General features: G+C 34.5%; 1 pseudogene; it reads right to left on the bottom strand.

Annotated features, from left to right (window-relative positions):
• LOC109819375 overlaps positions 2,808 to 6,000 on the bottom strand; it is a 20,060-nt pseudogene continuing 16,867 nt past the window's right edge.

Here is a 6,000-nt window from a genome sequence, read left to right on the forward strand (position 1 = left end):
TGATAACTGGTGGGGAAAAAAATATATATATATATATATATATATATATAAATCCATTGAAGCGACTGTCGACATGTAAATGCAGAATTCGCATACACTAAGTTTGTAGTAACATCTACCAAAGGTAACCGGGGCACTGCATTCGTTTTCTTTGGTTGGCGCTCTTTAGATATATATTTCATCTACAGCACCATTCAGCTCTCTCTCTTCAGCCCTTCACTGCGTATAGTAAAGGCAAGTCTCCAACGTGGAAATTCGATCAAAAAAAAAATGCAAACAAAAACCAAGAGTGCAATTAGATTATTTCATTTATGCCACGAGAGAAGTCTCTCAAATGGATTTAATTTCTGGACCTTTCCATTGCCTAACCATGCAAGGACATATTTTTCTTCATTGAGTGCAAACTATTTACAGATAATTACAAGTTGTAATTGCAAGCATAGCATAATGGTTTCTCTATACAAAGGATTCTTCCAGCTACAGGATTGAATAGGGAAAATGCAGTATTGAACATTCCGCACCCATACAAATCCCCACCTTCATGTACAAGATAAAATACAATGATTAAAAGCCAATTAGTGCACAGTACATTACAAGATCTATGAGATTTCCTTAAAAGAAACCACCTCTCAGGCTTTACACTTAAAATATTCTACTTCAATGTGTTCTCAGATCAGACCTATTCTACTTCATAATATGTTTCTTCTTCTCCACAAGATAGGAAAAGTCACAAATATATTTGGAGATCATATAACGATACGAGTCGTCGTGCGAGCACATTTGATCGCGGAATTATCAAAGATGGGTTGAGAAGAAGACAATAGAAAACACAAGACAATTCAGTTTTGGCGAAGGAAAATACATTCTCTAGATTATGAGTATCAATTGTTTTACAAATCTCTCTCACAATCTCTTTAGAATAGAGAACAATCCTCTCTAATATCAAATCTCCCCAAATTCTGGTTAGGAAATCCCAAAATAATAGGGTTTTAATTTATACAAACCCTAGAAACCAAATCCCAGCAAGAACCTGGAAAAACAACCCAACCCGTTATAAGTCGACTTACGGGCCGTAAGTCGACTTATAAACAGTCGAAAACGTGCACAAAAGTGCACGACCCCCGTAAGCCGACTTATGCTTTCATAAGTCGACTCAGCAGAAACTTTTTGATAACTGGAGTGAGTTTCGTAAGTCGACTCATGCAAACCTTAAGTCGACTTATGAGTCGTCTTATGCAAACCTTAAGTCGACTTATGAACTGAAAACTGCACGCTTCGATTTCGCGCTCCGCCGTTTCGCTTCACGCTTCAACCTGACGCTTTTATTTTCAAGCTATCATGAGAATCGTCTATCCTCAAGCTCCCATGAGGATCGCTAAGCTCCCGAAACAAAGAAGAAGATACACCCGTATCATATAAGAAAGAAATATTAGCTCATCAATATTTATCTATAAATTCCTACGAAAGCGCCCCCCCTAGAGTTGCTGAGGGACATGAAAGCAAGACAAGCGAATATATCTTTTCCATAAGAGCCCATTGAATTTCTTAGATTTTCATTGAAAAATAAAAGAAGATACAACTACTTCATTCCTATCACACTTTTTAACACATTCCCCTCAAATTTCATAAATTCAAGAAAATTTTAAGAAATTCCATTCTACAAGATGTTTCAAAATAAAGAAGGAACATTGCATGCACCAATTTTTGAATTAAAATTGCAATTTGCAAAACCAATAAGATAGGTCTTCCTCCCTAACAAGTAACAACTAGCTTTTATAGTGGCGAACGCCATGGCTTGTGACCAGTTAGTAATCTCCCTTCCAAAAATTTGGTGCATGCTTTGAGAGTCGAATCAGGTTGACAATCAGTCATAAAACTTAAGGCTCATGCACCAAATGACTCCATTCTAATGGGAAAAGTCTCAGAGGTGATGATAGTGGTATTTTATGCAGTTACCAGTTCCAGAAGTTAAGATTCTCCAAAATCATGAATAACCGATGCAACACTGCCACCACATTTAGCTAAGTAGATAACTAATGTCATCTTTTTAATCAGTGCAGGGCAACCTACATATCGAATATGATAGCAATAGTACTTCTTGGATAGTCTAAATAGAAGCACCAACAATTAAAAAATATGAGTTGTATCATTATCATGACACAAAAGCAAAACAAAATTAATTATCTCCTTAGGAAATTTCATAGAAAGCAGCTTCGTATTTTCATAAATGGAGTGATGATGAATGGTTGATGTATGGATTTAACATACTATAGCGTACAATAAATAAACTCAGTTGTGTTCTATGAGATCCCGGATCACAGTGTATCGCAGTATACAAAAATTGGAGTGTAATAATTATCCAAGAAGAATGCGTTAAATGTACAAGAGCATGCATTTAATATCAACTATGAAATTCATGAAAAAATCAAAATCAACATTGGAAGTTCAAATGTACTGCATTAACCAAGCTAAATTGATTATTATAACCAACAAGCATAGTGACAAATTGAAGCATTTTACCCAAACCATGATGCATAAGTCATACCTTACAATTGGAATAGGGTCACAGTTGCTATATACCCATTCTACACAACCTATAAAAAGCAAATGATTACCACGGGTGTATAGAAAAAACTTATTAGTAAACTAAACCCAGCTATATTTTCACAAGAATCATGAATCTCAATATGACCAATATCTTCATCAAAAGCCACGTTTTGTAGCCATAAACCAAAGTTGATCCAAAAGGATTATTCATAGAGACTTGTGTTTGAATTGCAGCACGACCACCATCCCCAAGGATATCCTAAAATAATAGTAATGGCTATCACAATCACGTCTCAGAGCTTAAGCATTCAAACCATCCAACAGTTTACCAGCTGAATATAGTTTACAATGAACAGGGAAAAAGAAAGAATCAATTTCTTCTGGGGAAATTAGTTAAGGGATGTCCTTCCGCAGACATAGTCAGATGTACTTTTATATCGCTTGCTTTAAGCAACCTTCTTTCCTTCATATCAATGGAGAACAATATGCAAAATCCACTAGGAAGCAATAAGAGAGAGAGAGAGAAAAAAATGCAGGAAGTAATTGTAGAAGTAATCCCTGCAAAGAGTTGCCTGTGGACGTGGGTCTGAGGAAGAATGAATCACCATGTGATCAACCTAGACATAAATGATACTGTCATTAGCGACCTAATCTGATTATGAAAACTACTAACAGCTTGGAAGTTTCTAAAGATTGACCACTATAAATCTCTGGCACAATTATTTAGAAGGCCCAACATCGGTCTGAAATAACTAAAGCATGGGACACTAGCACATTATAGCTAAGAAAATGAAAAAAAAAGTTTGTTCCCCCAACTTGTCAATTAATCATTTTCCAATCAGCAATACCAAGCATTAGAAGGCATGTGAAACTACTCCAAAACCCAACAAAACACAAAATTGTGTTCAATAAACCTGCCATGCAAGTGTGGCATACACATATAAGTGTTAAGCAGAACCTGTAACAATATGCAAATCAATTTTTATTTCAATCATAATCTTTAAGAGTAAAGGCGCACAAAACAAATAGATTTGTACAAAACTTCTCTTATAAAGATTTTACTTTTGCCCACATAAAACTTCTCTATAAAGATTTTAATTTCTTCTGTCCTAATATGCAATAGCATGGTTAATATTACTCCATATCTACACATTCACAAAATAGTGCAGGAAGGCTCAGGCATCCTGGTTCCTAAACAGTAAAGCATATATGATATGATATTTGAGATATCCTTTACAACAGTAACGCACTTGGAAGTAGTTAATAGTATGTTCTATCTATGCACAGGACCACAGGTATGTATGTTTGATATCATTAAGCTAATTTGTTCAGAATCGGTGCAATATACTTTTGAGTGTTGTAAAATGCAGTAACTAACTACTGATTTATAGATGAAATCAACAGTAATAAGATTCCAAAATACATACAGAAAATGTGATAAAAAAAGAATGGTAATATGAGAAACATTTGCTTGAGTTAAAACTTCAGTTGAGCCATCCACCCTTCTGCTAAACTGCACTCTCCATCTATATCTCTAACTGAAAAATAGAGTTAGTTAATGAAAATAAAACAATTTATAGATACCTATGTGTTGCACATAAAAGTAATTTATTGAGATTACTGTGCTCAATAGAATTATTCATCCCAAACTGTGCCAAATGTTAATACATGTCATTTACATAATTTTTCATTCACATGGTATTTTACTCATGCGAATGATAATTCCACTTTATCAGATCTCGAGTAAGCAAGTCGAGGTTGGATCTAGAACAGATGATTCTTAACGCCAGAACAAATTGACGTGAAGGTTGGATCTTATACAGATGCTGGTTCACATTAACAAAGAAGTAGATTCGCCATATGGACAGTCTGCACTTCACTGTGACACCATAATTCAGTAAGGGAACAGTAATACCACTAGACTTATGTCCTTTTAAGTGTTCTCACATGTATGTCTTGGTCATTTGTCTCATTCACAGAGATGTACTAATCAAGTAGGCAAAACGGACACTATAAAATAGTCTCTATTTGCTATTTCCATTCTATAAATCATGGATTATACTGAAAGACGATGCCAAAATTTAGAAAGCCTGCAATACTATTTGCAATAAATTTGGAAGAGTAACCTTTTGAAGCTTCAGCAGAAGATCTACAGATATAAGATTCTGAATCAACCAACTAGGATTTTTCTTTTCTTTTTTTTTCCTTTTTTCCCTTTTTTTTTTGTGCGTGGGTTTTGGTTTTTTTTTTGGGGGGTAGGGGGTTGTGGGGACCTGGATACCTAACATTCTCACCATGTAAGAAATATGCTTTCACAGAAATAGTACAACTTTGAAGTGCAAACTAGAAATTATTTTGTTTTTTACGTCACGATTATGAAGATTAGCAATAAATCAATAGGAGGTGAAAAAGACCTGCTTTTGATGGATTCCACAAGGACGTCCAAGTTCAGTGCACACATCCTGCATGAAGGGTTAAACATTTCGAACTAGTTAGCCATCCAAAAAACGCACACCAACAGGGAAAAAGACTTTTAAGAGTTACTACAAAAGTGAGACATGTTATGAATATCAACCACATGCAACAGGAAAAAATGTATACCCAGCAAAACAAAGGATAAATAACTCTAGGTTTAGGCACAACATGCAAAAAACTTAAAACTGTAAGTCGTAAGAGTTTAAAGCACGTAAATCTAGACTCAAGAAGTATCAAGTACAAAACCAGCCTAAGTAGCATACATAAGCTTAAGGAACAAGTGCAACAAATTCATGAAGACAGGTGTCCCTAAACTTGAGGAAAAAGTCTTTAAAAGACACGATTAACAATGGACCTCACAACTTATAAATCAAAATGACCTCCCAGAGGACAAGTCAAAATTTCTAAACTAATCATTTGATCAAGCAGCTCAACGAAATCTATTTAAGTAACCTAAAAAAGCTATGAAATTGGCAGCGCAAAACATCTCCACAACATTATGTTTGCCAAAAGATCAAATATTAAGCTGGTAACTCAAAATAGTAAGAAAAGTCAGCATCTATTGGAATGAAACACACCTGCAAACTAAAGCTGTCAAACTTGCCAAGAGGACAAAGATCATATAGGGTTCATATCTCCACAAAATGTTCCTTGCAAGTTTCTTATGTTTAGTCAAATTTATTTGGAAGAGATAGGAGAACGAAAGCACAAATGTCATATGAATTTTTTGTCCTTGTTATACAAAGCATAAAAATAATCTATACTACTTATAAAAGAGAACACGATTGTTAAAACTTTTGATTGTCTGTCCCTCTCAAATTTCTTTATTCCTTTCCTAATTTATATAATTTTTAAATAAACTAATTGCTTATTAAGTATTAACTAAAAGTTAAAAAATAATCAAAGAAAATTAATGTGCCCTCTCTTATTAACGCTCTTTCTCTCTTCTTTAAAAATCTCTCTCTAAAAATTCTAACT

This window comes from Asparagus officinalis, chromosome 8 (assembly GCF_001876935.1).
Source record: "Asparagus officinalis chromosome 8, Aspof.V1, whole genome shotgun sequence".
Taxonomy (NCBI): Eukaryota; Viridiplantae; Streptophyta; class Magnoliopsida; order Asparagales; family Asparagaceae; genus Asparagus; species Asparagus officinalis.